Source organism: Mastomys coucha, unplaced genomic scaffold, assembly GCF_008632895.1.
Source record: "Mastomys coucha isolate ucsf_1 unplaced genomic scaffold, UCSF_Mcou_1 pScaffold9, whole genome shotgun sequence".
NCBI lineage: Eukaryota > Metazoa > Chordata > Mammalia > Rodentia > Muridae > Mastomys > Mastomys coucha.
In genome coordinates, this window is record NW_022196915.1 from 48,327,821 (window position 1) to 48,345,507 (window position 17,687).

Genomic DNA, 17,687 nt, shown 5'->3' on the forward strand with positions numbered 1-17,687 from the left:
AAAACAATATTTATCTACACAGTCATTTGCACACAAATGTTTATAGGCTACTCATTGCTTTTGAAACATGGAAACAACCCACTGTTTGTCAGCTGACAAAGAAATAAAATATTGTATATCCATATGATGGAATATTATGTTAACATAAAAAGGAATTACATACTGATATATATTTCAACTAGGGCGAATACATAGTTCATTAAGCAACATTAAAACAGACACAGAAGGCTATATATATTATTGTTGGTCACCACTTACATGAATACTTCAGATGAGGCAAATCTATTAGGACAGAAAGTAGATAAAGGCTGATATGAGGACAGTGAAGTCAGTAGCTGCTCCCAGGCATTCTTGTGTAGTTTGGCCTAGATCTTAAATGAAGGTACATTCATTAGACATGTCTCCCACCTCCACACATATACTGTGTTGTCCATCGTCCTGTAGAGTTTGGTTTCTGTCAGTAAAGGTGATAATGTACCCTGCTGGTGGTAGGCATTTACCAAGTGCCTGTGAAGTCAAGTGTCTGGGAGGGGCTAAGGGAAACTGAACATTGGAGAGTGAAAAGATTGCATCCAGTAGTGTGAGGATTGGCCCTCTCTGAAGTCGGAGACCAGAGGAAGTTCCCAAGGAATGCTGTATGAGTTGAGAGGAAGTGCCAGTAGGAACAGCTCTGGGACAGAGGACAGAGGAGGGGATACTTTAAGGCAGAGAAAATGACATTTGGAAGCCCGTGTCTGATGGAGCAAGGATTTTTTGGAGGAGCTGAAAATTTTGGAGGAACAGGACCTTGAGGAATAGGATGGATGCCGAGGTTGGTACTCAGAAAGGGGATGGTTGAGTTGGGAAATAGGAAGGGGTTCAACAACGTTCGGAGGTCAACAGAAGTGTTTAATATGACCAGGTTTTTGATCAGAACATGGTGTGTGGGGTGTGTAGGATGAGATTTAGGAAACAGTGATGGAGCCAGGAAACAAATTAGAATGATGAAGGCCCTGGATACAGGAAGGCTAGCTGGTAAAATCATCTGTGAAGAGAAAAAAGATTAGGAAAGAAAATCAACAAGAAAGCTAGGAAAGACAAATAAATATAATTTATAGTTGCAGATACCAGACGAAAACAGACACACTAAAAGAAGTCATCCAAAGTATTAAAAAGTTAAAAAGCAAAAGAAAGAACAACTGTATAACCAACCCAAGATTTTGAGTATGCATGTGTGTGTGTATGTGTGTGTATGTGTGAGTGTATGTGCACGTGTGCTTCTGAGCCAGGTTGGGGAGGAAAATTTGGGAGTTGGTTCTTCTTTCTGCTGCTTCTCCAAGTACATCAGGTTAGATAGCATCCAAGCTTCAGGGTGATTCTCCTGACTCTGCTTCTCATCTTCTGCTGAGGTTGTAGATACCTGCTAGGGCCTCTGGCTTTTTCTGTGGGATCAGGGGACAGACCCAAGTGTTATGCTTGCAGAGCCTACACCTTGTACCCACTGACCAATCTCTCTGCCACTCACTGCTTTCTAAGGACCATTGTTTCTTGAATATAACAAGTGCAGTTTCTCAGAAAGTCGCTTTGCTCTTTTATCAAATTATGCAAGTTGTGTCCCTCATAATGTGTGCCTGTTTTCCACTTTGCTGATGGCTGCAGACAGGCATCTGTCTTGTGAAGTTAGACTAAAGAGAATGTCAGAATGAAACTCTCTAGCCAGCCTGGCTGAGTTGCCCATGGCCAGTGAGGTAGAGTCAAGATATAGCCCAGTTCAGGGACTACAAAGGTAAGATAGATGAAGGGACAGCTGTGACCCTGCAGACAGGCCCACAGCTACAATGCAAGCAGCAGCTGCCTGACTATACAACAGAGATTTTTCAGCAGAAGCATTTTGGCTGTCCGAAATGCAGCCTTTGCGAAGTCCTTAGACTGTATTTTTCTTATAAGTTCATTCTTTTTCTTTTGGATGCGCAGGCATGCTTTTATGCCATCTCAACACTCTGCTGAATGACTTGGTAGTGCACTGTTGGCACGTGGCACATTTCCAGATTTAGATTAAGAGAGAAAACCAGCGAGGGGTAAGTTCAGTTGCGGGCCACTGGATGCTTACACTACAGTTCTCTCATGGAGCCCTGGGCTATTTTTATCCCACAGGGACCAATTCTGCAAGGCATAGTCAACAGACCTGGCCCTAGATGCTTGCTTTTATGGCTCCCACCCACATTCAAATTGGGCCTGTGTTGTTATCACACTGTAAACATTATTCTTCATATCAGAATGAAAATTGGGGGATGTGTCAAGAATTGACATGCACAACTGGCCCGGTTGGCCTGGTCATTACCCTCTGAGCACCAAAGGGGGAGAAACATTAACCAATGTTTATTGACTTTTCTTCAGCCTGTGCATCTAATGGGTCAGGCTCTCAGTGGTGGGATAATTTGGAGTGTAATTTAGAGGACGCACGCTGATGTTCTCTGGGAAACAGCTTTCTCAAAGAGCTGAGAGCTTGCACAGATGGTCTGGAGGCTCCCAGACCTTTTAAAACTACAATGACATTTGCCATTTAAAACTTCTTGTCTGGTTTTGTCTAATTTTGTTTTTAATTAGGGGGTAAGAGGTACTATGAAATTTTAATTTTAAATGGTGGCTCTTAGCAAATTTGCTTTAATGAAAAAAAGTTTCAATTATTTGTCCTGGAGATGACAGATATTATTTGTCCTGAGTTGACAGACATTGTGTGCCCAGATATGGCTTCTGTTGCCCTTAGCAATCACGTGTTTAATGACTGAATCCCACCCTGCCTACCTTCTCCATTCTCTTCCTTCTAGACTTTCCTCAGATGCTAGATCTGGGTGGTTTCCTGTCTTCACAATCAGGAATATTTCCAGCCTTGCCTTCGTCAAACCTGTTACTTTGTGTGCTCTGACCTACAAAGGTTTTACGTGTTGTTTAGGATGAAAGGGTGAAATGGAACCCTTGGCCAGTTAGCTAAGAACATGGATGGACAAAAAACCAAGTAGCCATTTTTGTCAGGTTTAAGGTTAAGTGACACAAGGAAGCCAGTTGATGAAGGGAAACAACACAACTGAACCATGGAGAGAGAGCAGATGAGAGGAAGGGAGGAGGCAGGGGTGGAGAGAGGGAAAGCAGAGAGAGGGGATGTGAGGGAACAGGCACACAGATAGACTGCCTAGGTCATGATGGTCTCCAAGCCAAGTCTTGCTTGTTCATATTTAACACAAATCTGATTTTTTTTTTTTATTTTGTAGTCAACTGAATGAGGCTCAGTCAGCATTGCCAATGAGCAATTATCCTTATCAATGTCATCTGCCTGCGTAGCAGGCAATGGTTAAATCTGGCAGGTGGTCCAAATCCAACAGGAAGGCTAGCCATGAAATCTAGTTTTAAGTCATAGTGCAATTTATAGCTGCTGCTTTGTCTGTTTAGTTCCAGTAATGGTTGGGCTACAAAAGCTGGTTCCGCTGTGTAATCAAGGCATACCCAAGCAAGTGTAATTTTTTTTCTTTCTCATCTTGAGTTGAGCTATCCTTAAAATAGAACTCTGAAACCTTCTGGATTACTAGTTGGCTTTTCTTAGAGCACTACAACTATGAGAACCTACCTGTGTTCTGGGTGTCTACACCGAAAAAAAGAGGGGAGTTGTGAAAGGAGGCCGAGGTGTGACTGTCACTCCAGTGACTCAGATAGAGCCCATGTAGGAGTTGATTCAGTAATAACATGCTTCCTGCTGCAGCTCAAGTTGCCTGCAGCCCCCCCCCCCGACGCTTTTTAACAAATAATTGTTTTTAATGTGAAGTGCACAGAATTGTTCTCTGTCTTCTTATAAAGCAACAAGGATTTAATTGATCATGGAGTCTCAAACTATGTGACCTTGACTAGATTAAGTCCCCACTCTGTTAACATGTGACTTTAGGGATTCAACTCTTCTAGAACAATGAATGCACCTAGAGATCATGATGTTAAGCAAAACAAGCTTCTCTCAGAAAGACAAATAGCACTTTTTTTTCTCATATATGGGCTCTAGAAGTGTGCTGGAGTGCATGTGTGCGTGTGCGCGCGTGTGTGTGTGTGTGTGTGTGTGTGTGTGTGTGTGTGTTTATGCAATATGAAACTAGAAAGGGGATCCTGAGAGAAAAGAAGAAGAGAGGCTAAGGGAGGGTGAGTGAGGGGAAAGCAAGAGAGTAATGGAATACACGTGACATAGAAGCAGAGAGGAGAGGACTTGTGGGGAGGCAGGAGACTAGCGAGGGTGGGATGAGGAGTTGGGGAGTGTAGTGGAGGAAGGCAATGAGTTAGAGCAAAGTAAAATCATGTTTGTGTAGAAAATGCCATCATGAAACCTATCACTTTGTGTGATAGTTTAGTTTCTTTTGTTTTATTTTATGTGTGTGAGTGTTTTGCTTGCATGTATGTCTGTGAATCACAAGTGTGCCTAGTGCCTGAGGAGGTCAGAAGGCATTGGATCCCTGGGAACTTGAATCGTAGATAATTGTGAGCCACGAGGTGGTTGTTTGAAACCAAACCTGGGTCTTCTGGAAGAGCAACAAGTGCTCTTAGCCAGTGAGCGATCTTTCCAGGCCCTTTGTATGCTAATTTTAAAAATAGTAAAAAAAAATTGTTTTTCATGTCTCTCGAAACAAAACTCTTTGTATGAGTTCAGGGGGAAAAACCACGTGTAACCACAGTTAATAGTGAGTTACTTTATGGTAGCTGGTAAATACTCTGTGTCAGTGCTTTCAGTATTTGTAGCCTGGAATGACAAAATTGTGTTTACCCACATATAGTGTCCCTGTCAAGTATAGACAAAGTATAGGCCCTGTCAGACGCTTGATGGTAAGAACCAAATATTAAGGCTGCACACAGAAACACAGGAAAGGGCTTAGCTGCTGTCCGCTGGCAGGAAAACCAATGCAAACCGTGATGCATTCAGTCCTTCTGCAGCCACGGCTTAAACAAAGCCACCTACTTAATGGGATGGATTCAAAACTTAGGAAAGACTCTGTTCCAGATGTTCATGTTCAAGTACATGCTAGAACACACCACAGAGCTAGATGAATCAATCTTTCCCACAGAGGGGTCCTGCATGGCCTGGCAGCAAACAAACTTGTATCCTGTTAGGGTCCCGCTTGTTTTGCAAGTTCCACACAGACACAGACACTCTGTGATAGGGAGAACCTTTTACCAACTCAGGTTTTATATGAGACCTGGAGGATTCCATAATTTCTGATCTTGGGGTTAACGTAAATCAGGCTGTTTGAGCTGGCCCATTGTGTCAGATACAGAAGTAAGCATGCTTCCCTTCAGAGTGACCCTTGCATAGACCTGGAGGAATGGCTAATGGGCGATGTTGGTTTGGGATATCTGTAGGCATGATGGTCCTTAAGTAGAAAGCTATCTCTTCATCCCAGATGCTTTATGATCTGCATCTTGAAAATTTCCAAATATGGATGTGAAGAAGATGGGTACATTTTTTTTGTTTGTTTTGAAGCAAAGGCTTCTTGGGGCAAGGACTATATTGACAATGAGGATGTGAGATCGGGTCTCTTGGCAATTTATTTATTGCTTTCTCTACCCTGTGTGCTCCAGGGAGTGTCAAAGGCCACATGATGCTTCTGAGCCATATATATATATATATATATATACACACACACACATATATATTTATTTATATTTAAGTTTGGGTCTCTGATTTAGCTGACAGATGTTAAAACACAAACACAGCCAGACAACTCCCCTGTGGCAGCACCACTGTAAGAGCTGCACAGTTATCCAATCCCGGGGCAGTGCTTAAGGACATTTAGAATTTTCCCTACTCAGAGTCTCTAAATTGTCTTCTGGTGGTCTATTATGGCTTAGGAAAATTCCATCTCTCATCCATACCACTAAGAAAACATGCCAACCTAGAGTTCAGGAGACCAGGGAAATACTGGCAACAATGTTAGATTCAAGTCCCCTTTGTGGCTGTCAGGGTACAGATATCATAAAGTTTGTCTCCAAAAACAAACAAACAAACAGAAAACAAAAACAAGAGAGATGTGAGACCAGAAAAGTACTTTGGGATTCACCCAATCCCTTTGTGGATTGGGGAATCTGAGGCCCCAGTGACATCACTGGCCTCACAGTTGTGGGTAGAAGAGACCCCGAAGCCCACTCTCCTGATTCCTTTCACCTCTGGGTCCCAGGTCCCTCAGAGTTTTCCTCAAAACTGGTTCTGGGGAGAGAGATTCACTTTGGGGGGCTGTGGCAGGACCACATGCTGTCTCCTGTCTTGGGCATGCCTCATCTCAGCTTCCAACAGCCCATTTCTTTTAAAAAATGCTCACCTTGCACACCGACAAAAGCCTGCCAGAGAGAGTGCAAACCTGCGAATTGATAAAGCAGGCAGGAGCAAGATTCACCTTTTGTTCACTGTCATGGAACGGCTACTCATTAAAACCCTGCTGGAGAGTAAAGAGCCAGGGAGTCATGCCTTCAAGGTGGTCTATTTAGATGCCTAAGTTAGTTATTCTTTACATGTCCTTTATATGAGGTTGCTGTGGTGTTTTTTAGACCCTTCTTATCATTATCCTGTTGTGTTGCTTGTATTATTATTTTGTGTATGTTTGTGTGTGTTATGTTGTGTATGTACGTGTTTGTATGTATGCACATATATATGTGGATGTGAATACATGTGTGCACATGTATTTAGAGGCCAAAGGTGAATGTCAAGTGTCTCTTTCTTGAGTCCTCTATCCTTTCCTTTCTGAGATCGGGTTTCTTACTGAGTCTGGAGCTCGCAGATTAGCTAGGCCCATGACACTTATGTGTCGAGCCACCTCCTTCAGATTCATCTCAAACAGTGATTCTCAACCTTCCCAATACGTTGACCCTTGAACACAGTTTCTCACGTTGTGGTGACCTCCAACCACAATATTAATTTTGTTGCTGCTTCATAACTGTAATTTTGGTACTGTTATGAATCACAATGTAAATATCTGATATGCAGGATATGTAACCCCTGTGAGAAGGTTGTTTGACCACCAAAGGGATCATGACCCACAGGTTGAAGAAACACTGCTCTGAATGGAAATATTACACCATCCCCTGGAACTGTGGCAGTCTCTTCCCTTTGCCTGATTCACAATCATGTGTCCCTTGTCCTGGCGCGGGCATCTGTTTCTCTTTTCTCTGTGTTGTTTCTTAATCCTGAATTTTTTTTGATAGGGTATTTCTAGCTAGAAGGAAGTGCACCATGCCTTTCTCCGCCCGTGTTCCTTTACTTCCTTTTGTATAAAGCCCACCCCTTTCTTTCCAGCTCTGCCCTCATCTCAACCTTGTATATCAGCTGTGATTGTTTTGGAGTACCGTGTATTTAAAATACTTTGTGTCCCTGTTTCTTTCCATTAGCTGTACCTTCTCCGTTCTGTATCAAGATGTCTTAAGAAGAGGCATGTGGTTCCCATTTCCTGAAGGTTTTGGGTTGTCTAGAGTACAATGGCTATTGCTGGCACCCTGCTAGAACACCTACTAGCTGTGTGACTTTGGAGTGAATTTCAGGTTTCTTTTAGTTTCCCCTGCAGGCCCAGGTTATAAATGGTTGGTTCCCAGCTGGTGGTTCTATTTTGGGAGTTTGTAGCTACTTTGGGAGTGAAGCCTAGATGGAGGGAGTAAGCCACTGTGTGTGTGTGCGTGTGTGTGTGTATGTGTGTGTGACAGAAGGTTTTGTGTTCTTCCATGTACTTTGCTGCCTTTGCTTTCAGTATATAGAGAGGCGAAGAGACTCTTCTGTCATATATGCCTGCTGCCATGGCTCTCAGCCTGAGGACATTGGGTGAAGAAACCATGGACTAAGCCTTTTGAAAACTGAGCCAAAATGATACTTCCTCTCTGAAATTGCTTATGTCAGGAATTTGGGTCAGGATGATGGAAAGGTAACTAATGCACGCAGCATGCATGTGGGCAAAATGACCTCTCCTGGGGTCTCATGGTGATTTCTGGAAGAGTGACTTGGAGAGTGTAAATATTAAGATTGTGTCACTTGGTCCTGTCCCCAGACCCTGACAGTGTTTGCAGAGCTAGGATTTATTTTGTTTTAGATTTAGTTTTTAGATGTATTGGATCTCTATATTCCAGGTTATAATTGGACCAGGGGTATACAATGGTAAGTAAATGCAGTTGTGGGCACTGTCTAGAGAGTCTTCAAGAAAAACGATGTCTTGAAAGCTGTGCTTTGTTTTAATTTTAAGACGGAGTTAATAGCCATTAATAGCCAGTGAGCTCTCTCTCTCTCCTCTCTCCCTCTCTCTGTCTCCTTCCCTCCCTTCCTTCTTCCCTCCCTCTTCTTCACCTTTTCTCTATACGTTGTACTGTGTGAACAACTGATATTTATCATAGGGAAACCTCCAAGTCGATGGGATTTTTATTTTACCCATTTTGAGATTTAAATTATAAAATTGTTTGTAGTTTTAGCTATAAATTGTTAGGAAGTATTACAATTTCTTTAGTAGTCAAGGCATTTGAAGTCCTTAATAGTACCTCTTCCAACCCAGAGTGCCAGGGCTTTTATGGCCTTGCTTTCTGTTGTGACCCTTGCCTTCCCTTGTTTTTCACTATAATGAGGATACATTAAGGTCAAGATTAGGCTCAGTATCCAGGGTTTTAGAGAGGATACTAGGTGCTTGATATTGGTGTTACCAGCTTGACAACACAAACTAGAGTTGTGTTGGAAGACGGACTCTTAATTGGGGGATTGCCTCTATTAGATTGACCTGTAGGCAATCCATGGGGCATTTTTTTTTTTTTTTTGACTAAATGTGATGTGATGTAGGAGGGCCTGTTCCACTGTGGATGATGTCATTCCTGGGCAGGTGCTGGTAGGTGGTCCTGCATGATATAAGTACTACGAGCAAGCCATGGGGAAGCAAGCCAGTAAGCAGCACTCCTCCATGGCTTCTGCATCAGCTCTTGCCTCCTGTGCCTGTCTCAAGTTTCTGCTCTGACTGTCCTTCATGATGGACTATCAGCTCTAAGATGAGATTCACTCTTTTCTCTCCAAGTCATCTTTAGTTAGAATCTTCTATCACAGCAATAGAAAGTTGACTGGGACAGCAGGCACGCAGTTGTCCATACGACTGCATGCAGACTCTCTTTTCTCATGCTTTTGGTTATCAAGGTTTCATTATCTGCAGTTGACTACAGTATGAAAATATTATATAGAGAATTCCAGAAATAAGGAGTTGTAAGCTTTAAATTGTATGCTGTTCAGAGCAGCCTGGTGAGATGTTAAGTCCTTCTACTTGCATCTGCTTGTACAGAAATCATGGCCATGTGCTATATCTATGTGCCTCCCTGTTAGTTATTTAACATTCACTTCAGTTATCAGATTAACTGTTCTGGAATCACAGTGCTAAGTCTATTTGAAAGTGAACTCAAAGCACAAGAGAATGATCTGATAGTTTCATTATAGTTGATTACTACTGTACTAAACTAAAAACATGTAAATGTTTTTTGTGTATATCATTGTTCAATGTTGTTAATCTATGACTGCCTCTATTTTATACATTGGTATTTCCATAGATGTATAGGATTAGGCATTATTTATGGTAGTAGGCATCTACTAAGGGGCTTGGAAAGTATCCCATGTAGATAAGGTAACATTGTTGTATATGTTGAAGAAAGTATAGTACCAGACTACAGATGCCCTGAGAGGGGAGTATTTGTCTCTTTTATTTGAATAAAACTCTGGAATGAAACCAGGGTGGGATGCACTAAAGTTTTACTTGACAAGTTCTTTCTTCAGAGCACAATAAATCACCACTACTAATTACAAGCTTTTAGGCAGCCAAAGGCAGTAATCCATTCTGACTACAGACCCTCTGAGGAATCAGAAGCAGTGTTTTGAGGAGGTATTTGTACACACATATCCTCCGCAACGCATTCATAATAGGTAAAAACTGAAAACAACCTGGATGCCTACTAAGTGCTAAACAAAACATGGTATAGACAGGTATTGTATATATCACCTTATAAAAGAAGATGTAGCCATGTTCACAGCATATATGAGCCTTGAGGCATTAGGCTAAGTGAGTAAGCCAGGTATAAACAGAAATGGGCCTGTGACTTAATTTCCATGTGGTCCCTGGGGTAGTCAACACCATAGAGGCAAGAAGCAGATCGGTGTCTGACAGGGGCCAGCAGAGGAAAGAATTGGAGATTGTTTATGGAGAGGAGAACATCAGCTTTGCAAGATGAACATATTCTGCAGATCAGTGGCACCTCAGTGGGAAGCTATAATACTATGGATTTGTACACTTGTAAATAGTTACATGGTCAGTTTTATTGAATACATGTTTCACTACAATTAGACAGAGCCCAAACTCAAATTCTTAGGGTAAAGCATAGGTCAGTTAAATTATAATCTCTGTGTGGACATGTGTATTTTCCAATTTCTTCAGGTTAAGTAAACTGTGTGTGGGAAACCAGTAGACTAGATGCAGGCTGTCCAATCTTAAAGCATTCTGGAAAGAATTGGAACGACACGGGTCGGGAGCAGGGAGAAGAATGACAGGCCAAGCGGTGTGAATGGAGGAAACAGCATCAGTGATAGGTGAGCATGAGAAAGAAGAAGGACTTGTCTTCTGGCCTAGACACACTGCAAACCACAGGAGACACATATGGAGAGGCATCTGGGGTGATCATTGGTTTGATTTGATGGTGATATGTTAAACATTGCTTATAGACAGCTGGGGATCTGTATGTTCAAAATTTTTCATCCACTTCTGCCATAGAAGTCCAAGTTTCATTGTGCCTTAGAAATAAAAATTTAGGGGGGACAGTGGGAAGAGTCAGAAGGCAAATGTACTTGTTACATAAATCTGACAACCTGAGTTTGATCTTTCGATTTCACAGCTGAAGGAACTGACTCCTGTAGGTCATCCTCTGACCTCCACATGTGGGTTGTATATGTATACCTGAGTGCACACACACACACACACACACACACACGCACACATACATACACACTCACAGACAGACACTCACACACAGACACATACAGACACACACACACACATTCACAGACAGACACTCACACACAGACACATACAGACACACACACACACTCACACACACATACACACACACACTCACACACACACACACTTACACATGCATGCACACACACTCACACAGACACTCACACACAGACACATACAGACACACATACACATTCACACACTCACACACACACTTATACATACATGCATACACCTACACAGACACTCACACACACAGACACATACAGACACACACACTCACACACACATGCATGCACACACACATACACACACACTCACACACAGACACTCACACACACAGACACATACAGACACACACATACACACTCACACACACTCTTTCTCTCGTTCTCATTCTCTTTCTCTCTTCTTTCCTCTACGTACATTCATTTCCACAATAAAAATTGATAAATGAAAGCAAAAAACATTTACCTTGTTAGTTTTTGTTTCTACGTACATTAACTTCCACAATAAAAATTGATAAATGAAAGCAAAAAACATTTATCTTGTTAGTTTTTGTTTAAAATTTAATCAAGATTTTCCAACATATTGATGTGTATGTACACTGTGTAATGATGAACACATAGTAAGAACTATATTTCTGTATTGTAGCTACACCTCCTAACCTGTACTCATTCATCTTGTGAGTGTAGCTTTTGATCATCTCTCAACTCTTCACTCTTCCTCCAGTGTCAAAACTACTTCATTCTCTAACTCCCTGAGTTAGACCTTATAGATTCCACAAATCAGTGAGACATGGTATCTGTCTTTCTGAGTCTGGCTTATTTCACTTGATATAATGTTTTCCAGGCTGACCCATGTCACAAACAACAGGATTCCTTTCATTTTTATGGCTGGATGATATTCCAGTATGTACATGTAAAGTCTTGATTGACTCCCGAGTTTTGACAAATATTGACAAGTATAGAAAATGTTTCAGTGAATATAGGGGTACAGATATATCTTTGGGGGCATTGAGATAATTTTCTTTGGATATTTTTATTCGAAGGGTAAATACATGAAAGGCCACTGGGAGAAAAATTTTCTGGTGGACATTGTGTCTTTTTTAAAAAAAATTATTTATTATTATAAATAAGTACACTGTAACTGTCTTCAGACACACCAGAAGAGGGCGTCAGATCTCATTACGGGTGGTTGTGAGCCACTATGTGGTTGCTGGGATTTGAACTCAGAGCCTTCAGAAGAGCAGTCAGTGCTCTTACCTACTGAGCTATCTCAACAGCCCAGACATTGTGTTTTATAGAGGAAAAATATGTTTAATTTTGAGATCATGTGGACTGAGAGCATGTGGTAAGGGAACCCATTCTGAGGCTCTTTCTGCGCCTTATTCTCAGGACCCTCTTAGAAAGCGAGTATGAATGGATTCCCACTAAAACAAAAGAAACTTCACAGGCCATGCCTTCTAATGGCATTCAGATTTTTAAGACAAACAGTATCAGGAGAACAGCTATTTAATGTAAAATAATAAATTTTATTTTATTACTGATACATCAGACACTGTGGATAAGCTCCTCATGGTCAGTTCTCAGGAAGGCGCTGAGCAGTGCTCCTCCTCTGAGGGCTCAGGAATGATGGGGGAATGTAGTCATTCGCACGGACCCAGACAGGTCCAACAGGAGGAGGGTGGCAAGCCACACTTGTGGTCCAGCCACTCAGACAAATTAGTGTAACATTAAGTATGTCACCTTCCTGTGTTACTGAGCAAAGCAGAATCATGGCCCCCACTTCGCAGAGTGTCCAGCACCCATCAGGCCCAGGCTCAGAAAAATTCCCCTAAATATTTTTTGTTTGTTTGTTTATTTTCTTTTTCAGCTCTGGTTGTATGCTGTGGCTTTTATTTCGGATGATTTAAACGGGAAAGCCCAGGCTACTCCTGGAACTGAGGCTAAGAGAGTCAGACAAAGCTTTGAGAGAGCATGGAGGGTGACTGTGTTTTTATAGATCACAGACTGTGGCAGGGGTAAGGGCTGGACAGACGGCCGAGTGACTGGCGGTTGTATAGAAATGGCTTCTGGGTGTCTCGCTGCATTCTATGTAAAGGGTTCGTTGAAACGAACCCCAAGCAGGCCTGAATCCAGGCCCCTTTCTGTCAGTCATTAGTTCTGTGGCATTGGCTCAGACACTCAAGAACTCCTTTCCCACACGTGAATGGGCACAGGAAAGGTACCCCTCTTATGCATGTGGCTTCGTTTGCCTTAAGGGAAACACCAGACTTAATGGAAGACTCCAAGGTACCTGATGAATGGAGAGAGTAATCATTTTGAAAACACTGGGCTTTGTAGAGGATTCTCAGAATCAGGGAGGATTTACCATGACATACATCTCAGGGAAGGTGTTTTTTGTTTCATCATTCTTTAAGCTTTTTATTTTATTTTATTTTATTTATTTACATGATATCTTCTTTCTCAGTTTCCCCTCCTAAAAAATTAAAATAAAAATAAAAAACCAAAACCAAAAACAAAAAAACCTCTGTTCCCTCCCCCCTCCCCCTGCTCACCAACCCACCCTCTCCCACTTCCTGCCCCTGGCATTCCCCTACACTGGGGCATAGAACCTTCACAGGGCCAAGGGCCTCTCCTCCGATTGATGACCGACTTGTCCATCCTCTGCTACATATTCTGCTGGAGCTCTGAGTTCCACCATGTATACTCTTAGGTTGGTGGTTTAGTCCCTGGGAGCTCTGAGGGTACTAGTTAGTTCACATTGTTGTTCGTCCTAAGGGGCTGCAAACCCTTCAGCTCTTTGGGTCCTTTCTCTAACTCCTTCATTGGGGACCCTGTACTCAGTCCAATGGATGGGCTGTGAGCCTCTCCTTCTGTATTAATCGGGTACTTTCAGAGCCTCTCAGGAGACAGCTATATCAGGCTCCTGTCAGCCAGCACTTGCTGGAATCCACAATAATGTCTGGATTTGATGACTGAATATGGGAAGGATTCCCAGGTAGAGCAGTCTCTGGATTGTCCTTCCTTCAGTCTCGGCTCCACAGTTTGTCTCTGCAACTCCTTCCATGGGCATTTTGTTCCCCCTTCTAAGAAGAATCGAAGTATCTACACTTTGGTCTTCCTTCTTTTCTTGTGGTTTGTGGATTGTACTTTGTGTATTCTGATCTTTTGAGCTAATATCCACTTATCAGAGAGTGCATACCATGTTTGTTCTTTTGTGATTGGGTTACCTCACTCAGGATGATATTCTCCAGATCCATCCATTTCCCTAAGAATTTCATAAATTTATTCTTTTTAATAGCTGAGTAGTACTCCATTGTGTAGATGTATCACAATTTCTGTATCCATTCCTCTGTTGAGGGACATCTGGGTTGTTTCCAGGTTCTGGCTATTATAAATAAGGCTGCTATGAACATGGTGGAGCATGTGTCCTTATTACATGTTGGAGCATCTTCTGGGTATATGCCCAGGAGTGGTATAGCTAGATCCTCTTGTAGTACTATGTCCAATTTCTGGAGGAACCGCCAAACTGATTTCCAGTCCAGACTTTATCCCCTTCCTGGTCCACTCTCGAACTGTTCCACATCCCATAACTCCTCCCCCCAACCCACCAGACCTTCCTACTCCCTTGGGTCCCAAGTCTCTAGAGGATTAGGTGCATCTTCTTTGACCGAGTCCAGACCCTCCTCTGCTGTATATGTGTTGGGGGCCTCATAACAGCTGGTGTATGCTGCCTGGTTTGGTGGCTCAGTGTCTGAGGGATCTCCATGGTCCAGGTTAATTGAGACTGCTGGTCCTCCTACAGGGTCGGCTCTTCCTTAGCTTCTTCCAGTTTCCCCTAATTCAACCACAGGGGTCACCAGCTTCTGTTCATTGTTTGGGTATAAATATCCATATCTGACTCTTTCAGCTGCTTGCTGGGCGTTTGGAAGGCAGCCATGATAGGCCCCTGTTTGTAAGCACACCATAGCATCAGTCATAGTGTCAGGCCTTGGGGCCTCTCAGGTAAGATTCTTTATGACACACATCTCGGGGAAGATTCACCAGGACACATATCTCTGTTCAAGAAAACAGAAAGTAAAACTCAGATATTTGAGATATGAAAATAAACTCAGCAATTTGAGTTACATTCACTTCAATAAGCAGTGTACTAATGTCAGCTGGGAAATGTGAAAAACAAGCACAGCAAAGGTGAGATTTGTGTCACAGTCAGCAATGCCCTGGCCTTCTGATGTTCAGTGTTTTCACTGTTTCCTCTGAGAAATTCATATCAGTGCCATGGGTCAAACCCCATTGTCCACAGACTAAGTACTATTAGGGACACACACACGAGCTTCACTGGTTTATTTTACCAGAGGGTGTGGTGTGTGTGTGTGTGTGTGTGTGTGTGTGTGTGTGAGAGAGAGAGAGAGAGAGAGAGAGAGAGAGAGAGAGAGAGAGAGAGAGATTCATGCATCACAAATGTAATTGCTCAACAAAGAACTATAAACCCTTAAATGATCAATGGATGGGATGTGTTAACTCTAACATACGCAGCCATCAGGAAAACTGTTCCTAGCTTCTTGAATCCTACTCTTGAGTATATTTCTCTCTTTCCTTTTACTTTTGTCAGAAGGAGTTTGGGAACTCAGACAAGGCCTTGCTGTGTAATCTAGGCTGGACCTGTGTAGCCTACACTAGCCTTAAACTCTTGATTCTCCCGTCTCAGCTTGCTGAGTGCTGGGGTTATGGGCACGCTCAGCTTTAAGCGTAATTCTTTTTATTGTAAACATTTGTTTAGTGTGGTGTGTGTGTATGTATGTGTGTGTGTGTGTGTGTGTATGTATGTGTGTGTGCTCCTGCACTCGCAGGTGTGGGCGTGGACACACACCAGTGTGCATATGTGGAGGTCAGGACAGCTTTCAGGAGTCTCTTTTCCTACCATGTGGATGGATCCCAGGAATCCAACTCAGTCACTGGGCTTGGTGGCAGGCACCTTCACCAGTGAGCCATCTGCCATACTAAACCTGTTTCTTAAAAGCCATCACACATGTGTTTAACATTCTTTACATTCTTTTCAAAAGAAGCCTGACCTTGTCACAGTGCAGAGAATAGAGATGACCTCTGACTATCTGGTTTAAATGCTGAGCAGTCGTTTGGGAGTCTGTGTTCTCTGTTCATTGAAAGACCCAAGTGCTGACCAAGAGTTCAGAAAAAGCGACAAGGCACTGTCACTATTTCGTCTTGTTTACTTTTTTATCCTCTCTGAAGTGTGGCTAAAGTTTTAATCATCATACTGAAAGTTGGAAAGGACAACTGGCCTCCTCATTTGTTTAAATCAATGCATCTTTTCAAAGTAACTTTCTTTATCCTCATTTACAAGTGCAAAGTAGTGGTAAAAGGCAGATATATTCAAGAAAAAGTGAATAAACATAGCGGTGGTATAAGTATACGATTATACATACGTTGCTTCTGTACTCAAGAAGAAAACTAAACAGGAAAATATTACTCATCTCAGGAGAAAAATAGGCTAGAGATGACGACTTGGGGACTTCTCGATATTTTGTCCGTGTGCTTTTGTCAGAAGGCAATTTGTCTACACTGGAAGAGGATATGGTTTGGCTGACTAAACTGTGGAGTGATGTGAGCGATAGGCAATGATAAAAATGCTTAGGGGAATTTTCGGGGTGCTCCAGTAAAGTGTAAGTGGTGTGTGGGTGTAAAGAGCAGACTCCTCTCTCTGCAGCTTTTCTTTTGGGAGGGGGCATGTTTTTCAACACTGAAAGCTGCTGACATTTTATGACACATGCTAGGTGGTTGGATCACACGTTACACTGGCACTTGTAAACAGTCTTGGTGGTGGAGTTGAAACTTGCTTGTGCATGCTTGGACGTGCTTATTGGCATGCACCCTTCTTCTGAAAGCACATTGAGTATTTTCTTTTAGAATATGTTGCCCTCTGATCTGAAAGCAAAAGGTGAGGGGTCTAGAATTGGCTTATTTCTGGGGAAAATCTGAAGCATAATTGAGGAGCCTCTCAGCCCTTTAACAGAATTCTCTAACTAGCTACCATCATGTCTAAAATTCTGACAAGAGACCTTTCTTGCTTTTCAACACTGGAGTTTGAAAACCTGTAGAGGAACTCTAGAGGTGTCGGTGGCTCAGCTCTTTTTTTTTTTTTTTTTTTTTTTTAAACATTTTCACTGGTAAAACAAGGCTTTGGGGTAGGGATGTCTAAGAGAATTTTTCTTGCATCAAAAGAAAATGCAAGCTAAGTGTTCGACACGATGATCAAGGATGATCAAGAGTGATGGATTTGCTGTACTGTGACTGTGTGAGAGGAAAGAAGAGGAGTACTAAGCAGTGGGAGGCCTGCTTCCCTCTCCTGCTACAAGTGCCCTGTGGGGTTACTTGTCCGTATGAAAGGAAGTTTGATCAGTCATTGCTAAGGAAAACTTCTCAAAGGGGTCAGTGAAAGAATCCCAAAGAAGGTTGAGCCAGCTGTGGTAGGGACCAAAAACTTAACAACAGGCTTTTCAAACCACTAAGTCACCATCTGCTTCCTTGAGGTTCTGAGGTCAGAGTGAAGTTAGAGTAGCCAGGTGAGAAAGGGGTGTGGTGCCAGGTGAAGGGACTAACCATGACAACACAAATGGTGGCCTGGTTGAAGTTAGGATCGATGTGTCGGGCT